The 16119-nt window shown below is 33.8% G+C and overlaps 1 protein-coding gene across 1 annotated transcript in view; it reads left to right on the forward strand.

Annotated features, from left to right (window-relative positions):
* The first annotated feature begins 330 nt into the window (after window positions 1–330).
* sbb (scribbler) overlaps window positions 331–16119 on the forward strand; it is an 83715-nt gene continuing 67926 nt past the window's right edge. Inside the window, exon 1 of the mRNA XM_088031561.1 lies at window positions 331–388. The gene's annotated coding sequence lies outside the window, so the exon portion shown is untranslated. The remainder of the gene's footprint in view (window positions 389–16119) is intronic.

Below are 16119 nucleotides of genomic sequence, written 5' to 3' on the forward strand. Positions count from 1 at the left end.
CTGAAATTCTCATCTCGTAGTCGGCCGTGTTCGAGTTCGCCGGCTTTGTTATCGGCTCGGGAAGCTCCGGTCTCAATCGGTTTTACTCCGGAGTGCTATTCACTAGTTTGCTGCCTTGTCTCTGTTGCGAGCAGTGCGTGTGAGCAGAGTTAGTGCAGTGACAACAACATTGATGTTATAAATTTTTTTTAGCTTTGGAATGGAGTGTGTTGTGGCAGCCGGCGCGTTTTTTGCGTCCTTAGTACACTGCAGTGTGTAGTGAGTGTAGTGCCTAGTGTGAAGTGGGGGTGTTTATCCTGTGTGCACGGTGGATTCCCACAGTGGATTACACTTTACTGTCACCTCGTGCAAGTGTGCTCTGGAGTAAAACAACTGCCTACCGACGCTGGTAAGTGAACCACACCTAAGCAGTTTTTCGTTTGTTTTGGTGCCATTTTCATGCGAACGTCTTTGTCGTCTCCCATCTCTATCGTCTTTGCGACTGACGCCTCAGTATCTTCCGATTGTACACGTTGGATGTGTCTATCCTTTTCAGGACCGTGAGAGAGAGAATCGTCTTTCTCTCTCACGATCGTTTGTAAACAAGCGTCGTTCCACTGTTCGATCGCTAGGGGAAGCCATTTTGTGATTACGGCCCGAGCTTTCGACCGTTAGGGGGGAAAATTTGAAAATTTTTGCGGCCATTGTTGCCAACTTTGGAACGTTTGCCGCCTTTATCACGTAATTGTTATCTCACTCTATTTGCGCTCTCGCCCACGTAAATTACTATTAATCAACTTCCACCAGCGCTTAGGTGTTTTCGAACCTAATAGATTAATGTATTGGGTAATAAGGAACTAGATCGGCGAGATAAAAACACTAAAAGCACGACGACTTTGATCATGCATTGACCGTTACTGTTATTTATTAATTGAAGGAAAAAATTTATTTATACACACAAATCTTGTTACATATTTATGAGTTTATTTACATTTATGTCTCTACATCTGTAATAAACTTTGTTGAGTGCTTGATTTTCTTACTGATCTCTAATTAGGGTGTTGCTTGACATGACTTGGGTTTTAACATATCTAAGCTAATGCTTGTTTGTCTCGTCTAATCAAATTTTAATTGAACACACACATTGCTCATTTAATGCAAACAGCAAGTCAGGTGGTATGTTACTGCACTTTGACATTCAACTTGTCTTCCGTTGTTCTCTTTTTCCGATACTCAACTAATTAGAAAACCGTAAATGGTCTGCGAAGACTACCAGTTTTGCCAGTGGAGGATGCAGAAGCAGTTCGATAAAAACCTTAAATTATCTTTTAACAGCCGATTGTTTTACATTGTAATTTATACTATTTTTTTCATGGAGCTAGTTGAGAACTAGTTTTTCTGATTAAATGGATTAAATGTTAAATTAGGTATCTATTTTTTTCCTAATGTTATCCGTGTTTCCTAATCCTGAGGTACACAGGTGTGAGTCTGTTTGCTCTATCAAATACATGACGCGTATTCTGCAATACCAGTTTATTTATAAAGCTTTCAAAGGTTTGATTCATTTTTAAAGTGATTCATTGCAAATTTAAATTAATTATTAATTTTGCAAATGTTGCTATTTCTATTCATTAATATCCCAGCATGTGATTTGTTGGTTAATGTACCTATGTAGTTCAGGTCCATTAATAAGCATTAATGTATTTGTAAGACATAAAATGTGTTAATTGAATTCTGTCTGGTACTAAAAGCAGTTTTCTTATTTTATGATCCCCACTCGTGCATATCCTTTCTCAATACAAATACTCCTAATACTTTGATTGCACGATTAAAAATTCAATCAATATTGTATTACTAATTAGGATTACCAAATTTGCTGATTTCGCTAATGGATAAGAAAGTGTGAACGTGTAATTAACTAATTATCACAATTTTGCGACAAAAATCAGCTCCACAGTAGTCCGAAGTATTTTAGCGATGATTAATAATGTTAATGAGTTCATGATTATTCAGTTTATATCTGTTTTATTTATAATTTTGGCAATTAATTATTAATAAAGGTATTTTGATAGATAAATTTAGATAGGTATCCATTTACAAATTAATATTTGATTACTCAAATTTGACATAAATAATATGGAAACCATTACATCATTATTGCGACAAACTACAACTACAATCTCATACAAGTTCTGATTAAACATTTTAATCTGATATTGATTTATTTCTTTAATACTATGCAGTTACATACAAGTTTAGTATCTAAATATACAGAAAAAGTATAATTATAGATAGATACAACTTCATCAATACATACTCTCTGTAGGAGATGTCTTATATTTTCATATCTAACATCTGGTTCTCATAGTTTTATATAAGTACACGTTATTTCCCACATTCATCCCGTTTTTAATATTACAAAAAGATAATTTTAGATTAGGTGTTGCATCTTTTTGAGTCAAATATTCATCAGAATTTGGCACCATCTGTTAATCCAATTAATCTTCTTTTCTCAACTTTGATCAGATTTTAATGTTATTAAATTATCCAACTAAATAAATCGAAATAATGGTTGAGAAACATACCACAGGTGAAGCTTACCAGAAAGTTGTCTTAATTTGTTAATGAGATCTACTTTTGCCAAGTTGTATTAATAAAAACTTGAATGTGAAAATTAGTGCAACTTCTCTAATTTCCACACCACTTGACGCGTAAACTTAAATTTAATTTGCTTGCATTTGCAGTGACAGGTTCCATTGCAACTTTAGCACCTCAAATAAGAGTCCTCAATGTGTATATAAAACATTAAATATTAATTAAATATTCTATCGCATTCAGTTTTAGCTGGTCCTCAAACTATGCGTTCGGTCCACATCGTTATCTTTTTCTTGTTAAAACAATGCAGGCGCCACTGCTTGATGCATCATTATAAAATATAATCGCTAATAAAAGATAACGGAAAGTTGCTCTACCCACTAAAATGTTTACCTTTCCGGCAAAATATTTGTCATGAAATCTCTAAATTGTATGATTCACAAAAAGGAGGTGCGGCTTGAAGGCAAATCCGCTATCACGAACGACAGTTTTATTAAAAATTATGTCGTACAGCTTATAAATTCAGTTGAAACACATTTGAAATAGATGTGTCAGTGTAAGCTGCGGTTTTACTGCTTTTGCTCAGTGAAGTGCGAACGAAAGAGACGCACGAGCAAGTTGGAAAAAGATAACGTATCTTTTATTAGGTGTATTAAGAGGGATCTTTTACGACGGCCACATGGACATTTCATACCGTTCCGAGTATTAAAATTTGGATTTTTATTGTTGGTAAATAATTTTGGTTTTGGGGAGGCTTTAAAGTTTTAGTTGAGCAGTAAAATCTAATTAAAGACGGACGTAGTAACGGTTGGGGTGCTAATGGGAGGGTATTTTTTTCGTCTGGAGGATGTCGTGTATTGCTTCCATTTGGAACTAAATAATGAAGCAACAGTATGAGTTATTTTAGGACACTGTTTTGCTTCGATGAACATCAGTGCAGATGCGATCACGATAACAATCTCGATGTTGGAATTTTTCAGTTGTGGAATGTGGATTACCAGTCTTCGATTAATTCCTTAATAGGTGGTGAACGTTAATGAGTGGCCACAAGCGTCGATTGAAAATACACAACAGAACTTTTTTCTGATCTGTAGAACTGATATAAACCGTCTGCGTATTTAAATTGAGTTATCTTGACCAGTTTTTTTGAAAGCTAATTTTGATGATCAGCTTTTTATTTATTTTGAGCTTCCAGTTGCATTGTTCTCTTAAAACTTTGTATCTTTCAACCCAAATTGCTTTTCCGAAACCGCTAATTTATGAGACCATTCACCATTCAGCGAGATTATGTGCAAATGATGAGCGGGATCGTTAACGAAGTTGAAATTGAGCCAACTTCCCAAATTAAAATTGGAATCAAGCGTTTAGTGAAATTTTTCAAATCATTACCAAAAGCGTTGGCAACGTTCTCTGCAATTTCCATTACTGGAAGTTGTAACAAACAAGTTAATTGTTGATTTGGTAATTTTATGCCATCGACCAATTAAACCGTGATCTCTCACTTCCATGACAGAGCAGTTCGAGGTCCTTCCGGAAAGTTACGGGTATAACTGTCTCATATTAAAAGGGGTTTTCCCAAAGATTGTTAGTTGTGGCAACTGTATTTGTTAGTGAACTAGTTTCAACACTTCGTAATTGTAGCGAATTCGCAATTTATCGAAGAAGTTTTCTTGAAACTTCGTGCGATTTAGTGACCATCAACGCGTGACAAAGTGGTTAAGGGTCTACGCTACGCATATACCCGTATATGGCTTACGATTTTTCGTTTTTGAAGCGCATTTTGGACTTTGAAAAATCGCTCGACCTCTGTATGTATGCGTCTCAGGTAGAGCTATGGAGGTGACATCTTCGAATTTTGAAAAAGTGAAAAATTTGACTTTAATTAATTAAAAACTGAAATTCCCATTTTTCGTTTTTAAGGAATATGAAGCAACCTAGGAAGTTAAAAAAAATACCAACATGTGGAGAATTAAAACCTCTATGGAGGTGACATTTTTGTTTTTGTCATTATGCTATAATTTTGAAGTTATTAATAAAAAAACAAATCAAAAATAGGCAACCAACAGTACAATTAACGCAAATCATCTTATGCAAATCTCATGATTTACGACCGCTCACTAGGGGGTCACTGACGTTCCGCCCAATTGTAATAAACTGCTATCGGGTAAAAGCAGGTAAAGACCCAACTGGTCGCTCTCGGCAACAAATATCGAAGGTACTTGTAGCTAGTGTATTGAGAAATAATATTTTATTATCTCTGATACAGGGTCCGGCAACATTTGTGGTCACCCCCAAAATTGTCTTATAGAGGTAAAATTTTAAAAATTTACATACGCTAATGGATAATCGAAGAAGCTCTAGAAGATGACGCAAAAACTTGTTCTTTATCACCGATAGTTTTGGCGTCGCGACGCCTTAAAAGTGTAATTTTTATCTATTTGTGAGGGTTTTTGGAACCATTCAATATGTATATATATATTTTAATATAAATGTGTTAAAAATATTTAAGTAATTAAGGCAGTAAACCTTCATATTAATCCTGACATTGTAAATAATTCTTTAGCGATGGTAGGGAGCAAAGGTATCTTCAACTGCGACAACGCAATTTTACGCCACTGATTTAAAATCGGGCCCTAAGTGGGGTGATTATTACTGTTGCCGGACTCGGTATAATTCACTGTTTTTCACACAAAATTTTGTTATTTACGCATTAATTTTACATTTCGTATTTTCCAGTTTTAAATTAGAAGACCTTTTTTCCGCAATTATAAAATGTGTATTATTGGGAACATTTTCTATTTCAAAAACTTTATCCGATAATTCTGACTTAAAACCGCTAATTACATTTTTACTTTCGGAACTATTCCTAATATTTTTCATCACCGTTTTTTAATAAAATTGTTGGCTCAAATCTTGGTGTTGATAAAAATTATCAAAAACACAATTTATTCCCAAACACCAAATTTTGTCAAAAACTGCTGACGTGCAAGTTTGATAAAAGCAACTGACCAACTTTAATCGACAAAACTCTAGAAATTTAAAAAAGTAGGTACATTGATTTATAAGTCAAGCACAGTCAAAAACACAAGTATCCAAAGATTGAAAGAATTTAAATATTTTTTCAAGATATTTATTTATAGGTTTTCGAAATACATTTTTAATTGCTTTTAAAATTCGTATAATTAAACTACTAAGATGGCCCCTTGAGAACACAGCTACTTTTTAAGGAAAACACCCCGATTTTCAAGGGTTAACAGAAAAGCAGAAAAATCGTGAAAAGACTCCCGTTTTTAAGGTATATTTTAAAATTAACATTTTTTAAAGAATTTGTCCGGTTTTTCGAACTCTTTTTTAAAAAAGTCAAAATTTTAAGAAGTATATCCTGTTTTATCAAACGTGAATACGGTTTCGTACAAACAAATTTCCCTTTTAAAAACATTTAAAATTAGGAATTTTACCTTGTTTTCAAAGATTTTACCCTGTTTTGAATTTTGTACTAGTAGGCCCCCTCAGAACACAACACATTTTTAATGCTTTTAGCCTGGTTTTCAAACTAACTTGAAAAGTTAAAGTTTTTAAAGAATTTGACCGGTTTTTCGAAGTCACCCTTTTTTTTAAAAGTCAACATTTTAAGGAAAATACACCGTTTTTTCAAACAAGAATACGGTTTGGTCCAAACAAATTTCCTTTCAAAAACACTTAAAATTCGTCTTTTTACCCTGTTTTTCTGTTGGGCTACTTCAGAACAAAAATGAATACGGTTTTGGCCTGGTTTTCAAAGTAGCTTTTAAAAAGTTAAATTTTTTAAAGAAATTGCCCGGTTTTTCGAAATACTTTGTTTTTTAAGCAGTTTAGTCCTATTTTAACAGTCTTCTTAATTAAAAGATGAAATTTGCCTTTTTTGCTCAGTTTTTCTATGGAGCCACTTCAGCACACATATGAATATGGTTTCGGCCAAGAAAAGTTACAATTTAAATATACTTAAAATTCGTCTTTTGTCCTGTTTTCAAAGATTTTACCCTGTTTTGAATTTTGTACTAGTAGGCCCTCTCAGAACACTTTGTTTTTAATGCTTTTAGTCTGGTTTTCAAAAGTTTTTAAAAAGTTAAAATTTTTAAAGAATTCGCCCGGTTTTTCGAAGTCACCCTTTTTAAAAAAGTCAAAATTTTAAGAAATATATCTTGTTTTATCAAACGTGAATACGGTTTCGGCCAAGAAAAGTTACCATTTAAAAATACTTAAAATTCGTTTTTTTACCCTGTTTTTTCTGTTGGGCTACTTCAGAACAAAAATGAATACGGTTTCGTTCAAACAAATTTCGGACAAAATCTCCATGAGCGAAGCGAATTTCCCTTTCAAAAACACTCAAAATTAGAGATTTTACCTTTTCAAGTATATTTTTCAGACTTTCCCTTGTTTTTAAAAAAGTTAAAAGTTGAAGGTACTTATTTTTTATTCAAACATACATTTTTTTAAGTTAATACACTATATGTTGAAACAATAAGTAGTTAAATATATGATATATTCTAACTCAGATTATTATGCCTAGTTTTCTTAGTCATTTTCCTATTTTCTATGCATTTTTTTCAACAAAAACCCGTATTTCTAGCATCAAAAACATCAAAAAACAACATTGAACTTTAATGGATAAAACTCTAGAAATTTAAAAAAGTACATTGATTTACAAGTCGAGCCCAGTCAAAAACACAAGTATCCAAAAATTGAAAGAATTTAAATATTTTTTCAAGGTATTTATTTATAGGTTTTGGGTTTTACAGTCTTTTCTTGAAATGAAAATTATGGTGTTAGCTTCGACATATTTGAAAGCTAATTGTCTTATTGGTAACCTATAAAATCCACCGGTAGCAGGTAAGATTAGAGACGAGGATTATTGTGTAAAATTCGTACAATTAAAGACACAAGTGGATTCAGATTTTTTAAAAAATAGTTTTTTTGCATAATAACATTAAACGCCAATTTTGCTTTTCCTGAGTGGTTCTGGCTTAAAAAATATTAATTAGGGAAGTATTTTTATTGATTAGTGGGATGTATTATTATGAAGAGTTAACTTTTAAATCACAGAAAACAACAGAGTCTAAAAGGTCCAAAAACTCATGTGTCAGGTAAAAGGTTTGGTTAAAAAAAATTAAATGCGTTTTTCTCAAATAAAAATATTAAAATAATAAGTAATTTTAAAATTTCCCCGGCGACCAGTGAGGAAAAATTTTGGATCACATTTACGAAAATTACATTTTTCAATTAAAAAAACATTCTTCCATTACGTACTATGGGAACTGGAAATTTGGGGATTTTATACATACATTTTCCATTAATTGAAAAAAAATTACACCCGTAAAATTTTTGTCTACTAGAACCAGAAATTTCACAAGCTCAAAACGCAGAGAAACTCAAATCCGGATATTTTAACTCATCTTTGGTCCAACACGAATTTATTGTTCCAACCGCTGGGTTTCTTAGGAAATGTGCAGGTCAAGCGACCGTTTCCATAAAGTTTATGATCCGCTCATTACCAAATCCTCGGTAATCCCTTTTGGCAGCTGTCAATCAAAGGTGTTGTTAAAGTTGCATACTTTTCAAACACGAAATTTTCGGGCAGGCTCGTAGACCCTTAAGTTGTGAGCACTGTATCGCTGCGCTGTTACGAGCACTTCTTGTTGCTCCTAGCAAAATTATAAATTAAATGTAATGTTTTCGCGATTTATACTTCAATTAAAACCGTGTCGAGATTATAGACCACAATTCTGCATTAAAAGCGCTTGGAAAGTCGAACCACTTTCGTGGCCAAGAATAGCTCCAAACAGCGGTAATTAACACCTCGTAAATAACACAAAAGTCACACTTTTCTTGTTTGTTGGCTCGTTTTGTTTGGGACTTATTTCGGGCTGTTTTCAAACCATTTTCCAAAAAGACGAAATTGTTTGATCTTTGACTCTTTAATCTGTACGGCATCTCTGTGTACCTCGGCCAAAACATGTCTCGGTAATAATGTTGGCATTGATGTGGTTCATTGTAACACCTGGGTATGTTAATTAGCTACAAGTGATACATAGAAGCTCACCACTTTATGCCTTGACCGTGGAAAATGTACAAACACATCAAAGGTTTCTTCATAATATCTATTTTTAGACTTGCGGTGATTTTGTCTTTGTTCTTTATCGAATAAATTACGAAATATGGCGACCGTATATCAGACTTACTTGTAAGCTGTAATCAAGAAACTGACTGCAATTTGATCGGGTAATAGCAATGATAGCATAATTAAATAGTTTTAATCGGTATCTTGTTGTAGTCAATCATAGATTAAAATCACTCCTTTCAATTATCTATAATAGTTTAATATTTTTTCTTGTGTATCACGACTAAGCTTGCTTTTACCGCGAAATCCACTGAAGGTGATGAAAAAAGAATAAGAGATCAAGGACGTGCCACTCCAATCAGTAAAAAGCTAATAGATGTCTGTCTGCATATCTCAGCATTGTTTGTTTTGGCGAAAGATCTTTTTATTGTAATTATAAAGAATAATCCAATGGTCATTTTAAGAGAATTTAATATGTATGGGAATTTTTGTTTGGAGATCCATTTCACTAATCATTTTTCGAGGAATTCTGGTTTGTGGATCTTCCGCCACATCTTTTTGGTAAATCAACAAGTTCGTAGTAATTCAAGTAAAATGCTTTTTCCTAATGCCCGGTTCCACTTACACACGACTATGGCATCTCGTCTCCATCACCCAGGTAGAAACCTCATAAAAAGATCCCATTTCGGCGCAAAGGTGTTTGTTTGAAATGTATATTTGAAATTATAATAAATTACTTCTAGGTAAATTTTGAAGGAACCTGTTTCAGCTTTCTGTCTGAAAAAACAGGATGGGCGTTTTAGACGGAGCGATGAATGAATAATATAACTCAACCTTTTTTCAATTTATACCACGGAGCCTTTTCGATGGGATAATTGAGTCGGTTCTAAACAAATTAATTTTTTGCTTCATGACGCCGCAAAAATCATCATGACTCTAAACAATAGCAACTCCAACAAAAATTCGCATAATGGGTTTCCTTGCCTAGCCAAAACAAGAAACCAGCACGCCAAACGAGTGTAGTATCATAATGGCAGCGTTAATTGTTTGTTATTTTGGTCGACTATGCCACGTACCCGAGCTAATTACTATCATCAAATTAAATTGCTTGTTCTGAAACTTGAAAGTAAGCTAATGTTGTGCACAATGACAAGTTAATCTTAAAGTAATTAATGGGTCGATGTCTCCCTCTCTTTCCACTACCATCGTTTGCTATTTCCACAATGGGCCGTAATTAGCAGTTGGTTATAATGGGAAACGTCATGTGTGTAATGTATCGTGATCGGAAAAAAAACGTCGTGCTATACCACGCCTCGATTTACAATATCGACGATATTTTAATTAGTTTCAATTCGAAACCTTTCTAATGACGTAACGCATAATTGATGGATCCATTTTTTCGCGCCGAGTTTTATTGCATTGTAAATATCAACACTTTACGTGCAGTTTGATTTATTACTCGAATGCTAATCTAATAAAATTCCGCGATGGTCTCAAGGTTTCTCAATTTCACCTTGACCTCAAATTACGGCGGATTTATTGCACCTGTCGATTTTATCTTCGGTTATTGATCGGTTTTTTAATGTAAACAACAAATTAAGCATTTACGGGACCAGATAGTGGACCAAAAGAAGTGTTATTTGTAGCTTTTGGGGTGATGAAATCCGTTCTGTTTTTGCATCAAGTTAAAATTTCTAAATTTGCATTCGACTATTGAGAGCTGTATTGAGATTGTCTTTTGGAAGCAGTTGTGTTTATACTTTTTTATACAAATAGCTCTTATCGAAAAAAAATATGTACAGTTCTCTCGCGAAAAGCTCATAGCGAAATCCAGCTGCATGTAGCTCTCGGGATATGCCATTGAGTTGTATTAGCGCTCGTTTCGCTTGAGGTTTTGTTAGGCGCTTGTGCTGTAAATAACTATTTTCGAATTTGCCGCTTTAATAGGTCCATTAGAGTACTCAATTTGGAGTCGTTTATAGGTATCTATAAAAGAACTCAAAGTAGGAAATTTTGTTTTTTAAGAATTGGCAGAACTAATTAGTCTGGCTGTCACCTGTTTCCTGTCAAGTTCTTGGTCTATTTGGTTTTTACGATTTGTGTTTAATAAATTGCTGCGTGAATAAAAATGTATGAATATAATTAAACTGTCCTTTGCGGCCAACAATAATTGTACCTAAATATAATAGATATGAATACTGGCTGTGAGGTTAGGTTAAGTTATGTCAAAATTCAGTGACAGTGAAACTCAATAAATGTCAAATTTTCAATTAAATTTGAAAATCAAGTGGCAAGTCGTGGTTACAAAACCATTACCAATCGTGTAACACGAAAACTCTTAGAATTCTAAAATTTAATTTTATTATTAAAAAAGGGGTGCAAATTCGAAAAAATAGTATAAAGGACTTCTTTTATAATGGCATTGGTGCACTCGTCCCATACAAAACTCGCCTACGGCTCGTTTTGTACACCGGGACCTCGTGCACCAAATTGGCCATTATAAAACACGTTCTTTAATATACTATTTTACTCCATGGCCGATTTATGTTCTATCAGAAGCTTGAGTCACTGTTTTCAAGAACGTTTTTAAAGAAGCCAATAATTATATTATCATTAAGGCTCACATAAAACGAACAATAATAGTAAGTAGGTTATTTTGTTATTTCAAAAGATATTATTACTTTCGCTGCGGAGCGCTTACCACATGTCTAAATATTTCCAAGTATTTTTGTTCGGAACAAAAAATTCCTTTTTCATCTTGGCCAATACTAGTCTGAAACGTCTGTTGACTTAACATTTTCGCCGTTTACATTATTCGCAGTGCCGCTTATTTTTCTCATTTAAACTTCGAACAAATTGCAAAACCCCCCATGAAGGTAAATTTCGTTCGCGTCTTCTAACATCAAAGCTCGTCGCGTTTTTCTACAATTGCCAGCGCATTGTTTACGCTAGGAAAATCTTTAAAGTAATAAGCACGTTTTCATCTTCGATTAAAGTATTGTTATGGGACCTTCTTGGGACTTGTCGTCGTCAAAAAGGGAAATCAGTGATGGGCACTCACAGAGACACTCAATGTACTTAATTAAAATGTATATTCGACAAAAATACGTTTACAGGGTAACCGCAACGTACGATGGTAAAAACGGAATTGAATTATAACAGGGTGGTGGTGGTTTTATATGAGTTCTAACAGATAAAAATGGGTTAAAGACCAAATGTCTAATGGGGGTCGCATCCGGATCAAAGATCAAATACATAATTTCTATTAGAAATACAAATTAAGAATATCTACCCGGATCAAAGGGCAGACGTCTATATTAGGGTAGTATCAGGAGCAAAGGTTAAGCTTAGTTATCAGAGATAAACCTACCACCCACTATACTTTAAGTAATATGAATAAAAATTAATTACAAATACATGAAATATTATTAGTGATTATAACACTCTTCCTCCCTAAGAGTTTTGATATACCTACAAAATTTACAATTTAGATAAACTACTATTTCTTGATCGCAAATTATAAGGATTACTAATAACAGGAGTTTGTTCATTGTTTTCTTCCATTGGAACCGCTGGACTTGTAGTTGTTTCGAAACGTTCTCCAGTGTGGACAGACAGTGCAATGGAGTCACGTCTATTTCGAGGTACCCAAAAGTTGGACAGAAGTTTTCCAGAACATTTCTTTGGGAGAAACCGTCCGACACAAGGAATCCAGGTGCAATCGCAGCAGTATCTCGATATGCAGCAGCAGATAGAGAATACGACAACGAGAACGAAAAGCACTGCGATCGAGAATCCGAAAAAGTTGAAGTACTGATGACTGCCAAAGGAGTTGTTCATCTCGGTTTCCAGGGCGTCATCGAACTTTTGAAGTTTGAGGTTCGCATGCCGAAGTTCGTCCAAATTATTGCTGTCGATGTGAATAGGATCCATTTGCGAAGCTACCAAAATCTTCTGATTTTCTACACAGCAATCGTCGGAATTGATGTCGACATGTGGAATGTAGTTCGTGAAGTTGTGGGAAATATTGGATGAAGCAACCAAGTTTGTAGTCATCGTGTAGCAGTGACAGTGAGGTGCCAATTCCAAAATTCCAACATCTTTGAACGTAATTTCGATGGCGTTTTCGAAATCAGAGTCGCATGAGATCGTAGCTGGTGTTGCATGGCTCATAGCATATAACCATTGATTACTAGATAATTGATGCCAAACTTCGATGTTTGCCTTGATGGTTCTTGTCATACAATCTTCAGGTATGGACTGGACATCTTCAACTCTAAGTTTCACTTCGCAGATTGGTTGTTGTGACGTTAGACGTATGACAGGTCTTGGACAAAGATATTCGGAATTCAGCAGTTCCAAGCAAACAGAGAGATCTTCCAACTGTCCGTAGTGCGTCCTTGTAATGCTCATCATTAGGAAGGAAAAACTAGGATTGATATAGGAATAGACAGTCGAATGATTTGATGGTGAAGGGAGAGGAATTAATTTATATAAAAAGTATCTAATGTTATCTACTAAAGGAATTCTGATAACATAAATTAGAACATCATTATCATAAATTACTGAAATTTTACTTAATGCAAAATAATTGTGAATTTTAAATTCTTGATCTAGAGGAATTAGAAGTTGAGTATTCGATTTAAGTTTGATGTTACTTAGTTCATTCATAAAATCGGTCGGAGTGACAATGAATGGATGTAGAATATTTTGCTTTGCAAATAATATTGAAGATATTATTGTGTCGCATTCTTCATTTAGCTCGACAATTAGTTCTTCCAATAAAGTTAGATGATTAAGAACAGCTTGAGCTGATACGATATTGTTAATATTTTCCGATACTGATTTACTAAACGAGTTGAATTTATTAATGTTATCATTGAGCTTATTTTCATTTAATTTAAGAGACTGAACAGAGTTGTAATAAAGATGAGAAATTTGAACATAAGACTAAGGGTTTTGGTTTTCTTAATTTGAAACATATGGCTTCAATAGATTTTTGTGATATATTTTCCGTTGTTTCTTAATAATTACGTCGACTGTTTGATTTGGATTAATTTTTTCTATTTTATAGGGACCTTTATAAGTCGGTGATAGTTTTTTACTATATCCTGGCTTATTTGCTCTATCTTGGATAAGTACCAAATCATCTTTCTTAAAATTATAGTCGTGCGAATTTCTGTCATATCTAATTTTGGATTTTTCTTTGCTTTTTCCTGAATTTTCGCGGGCAATTTCGAATGTTTTGTTTAGTCGGAGTTTTAATTGTTGATGGTAGTCATCATAACTATATCTGAATTCTGGTGAAGAAGTTACTGTTTGTGGTAAAATAGCTTTATTTCCGAAAACTAGCTCAAAGGGAGTAAATTTAGTTGTTGTGTGAATTGATGTGTTATACGAAAACATGGCACTTGATACAAACTTATCCCAATCGGTTTGTGTTTTGTTAATAAAGTGTTTGAGGTAATCTTTAAGTGTGGAATGTGAACGTTCTAGAGCTCCATTGCTTTGTGGATGATATGGTGAAGTAGTAATGTGACGGATCTTGAAAAGTTTATTAACTTCTTTAATCAAATTAGAGGTAAAATCAGTGGAGTTATCGGTTACAATCGATTTAGGTATGCCGAAAATCATGATGAATTCGCATAATTTTTCAGCAATCTGCTGAGCTTCATGATTTGGAATTGGATATGCGTATGAAAATTTTGTTAAATCGTCTTGAAGAGTTAGGATGAATCGATTATTACTTTCGGTGATAGGTAATGGACCTACGATATCGAGAAATAATTTTTCAAATGGTTGAGTTGCGGTGGAAGTTATTTCCATCGGTGCTTTAAGAGGGTGACGATTTGTTTTGTTTAACTGACAATCTTTACAACTTTTTATAAATTTTCGTATGTCCTTTTTCATGTTTTTCCATTTGTATATTTCTTTGATTATCTGATACGTTTTGAAAAATCCCCGATGTCCTGCGATGGCAGTACAATGATTTTCTTTCAAAATGTTGTTAATTTCTTCTTCGTCTTTTGGCTCTAATTTGCAACGGTCAGTTATGGAAACTTCAACATCAGTCTGATTGAAAATATAATGAATCATTTCGTGTATTAAATCTATTTTAAATTTCTTATTTAGTAATCGTGGATTTTCAATGAAAATTTTTCTTAAGTTAGCTTCCCGAATTTTCTTTCTCAAATTGAGCAAACTATAAAAGACATCTTTATAGGATGGTACGTCAAAGTGGTTAAGATGTGATATCATTAAAAATGTAGTTTGTTGCGTCTGATCATTCTTCAAAGTTATTGTATCATAACTGTCGATTTCGTGAGGAATTAAGTTTAAATCATAACGTTCAGAGATTGAATTAAAATATTTGTTATTTTGATTAAGGTCTTTTGAAATGAAGAAAGCGTTTGGAAATTTGGAAAATGGTTTTTCGCGAATGTGATTGATTTCGATTAAATCTTGATTTTGATAATGAAAACGAATAAAATCATCATATGATTCGTTGTTTATCATCATTATGGGGTTTCTTGAAAGAGCGTCAGCATTTGAATTTATACGACCCGGTTTGTAATGAATTTCGTAGTCGTATTCCTCTAATTTTAAGCGCCAACGTATGAGTCGCGAAGACGGATCTTTACAATTGAATAACCAAGTTAATGGTCGATGATCAGTGATGATTACAAATTTTTGGCCATAGAGGTATGGTCGAAAGTGTTTTGTAGCCCAAACAATCGCAAGTAATTCTTTTTCTGTTGTACTGTAGTTAGTTTCAGCCTTATTGAGTGTACGAGACGCGAATGAGATTGGTAAGTCTTTACCTAGCTCACCTTGTGATAAAACAGCGCCTATCGCGTAATTTGAAGCGTCCGTAGTTAAAATAAAAGGTTTCGTGTAATCAGGATATTGCAAAATTGGTTCATTTATTAAGGCATTTTTGAAATGCTGGAAAGCGTTTTCTTGTTCTGTATTCCAAACAAATTTTACACCCTTTTTTAACAAAGTTGTTAATGGTTTTGCAATAGACGAAAAGTCTTTAACAAATTTTCTATAATATCCCATTAAACCGAGAAATTGTTTAATCGATTTTTGATCGACAGGTGTAGGATAGTCGACAATTGCACGAATCTTTTCAGGATTTGGTTTTACGCCATTATCAGTAATAACATGACCCAAATATGAGATTTCCTTATGTAAAAATTCGCATTTGTCGGGTTGTAATTTTAAATTGTTTGTTCTTAACCGTTCGAAAACGTTTTGCAATTTGTCGTTATGTTCCTGTAATGAAGAGGCATATATTATGATGTCGTCTAAATATGTGAAGCATTGACTTCCTTCAAGACCAGTTAATACTGATTTCATTAATCTACTAAAAGTTGCAGGTGCATTTTTTAGTCCGAAAGGCATGCGAAGATATTCGTAATGCCCATTAGGTGTTGAAAAAGCTG

The sequence above is a fragment of the Gnatocerus cornutus genome, chromosome 1, assembly GCF_029298725.1.
Source record: "Gnatocerus cornutus isolate USDA-ARS CGAHR chromosome 1, icGnaCorn1.1, whole genome shotgun sequence".
Classification (NCBI taxonomy): domain Eukaryota; kingdom Metazoa; phylum Arthropoda; class Insecta; order Coleoptera; family Tenebrionidae; genus Gnatocerus; species Gnatocerus cornutus.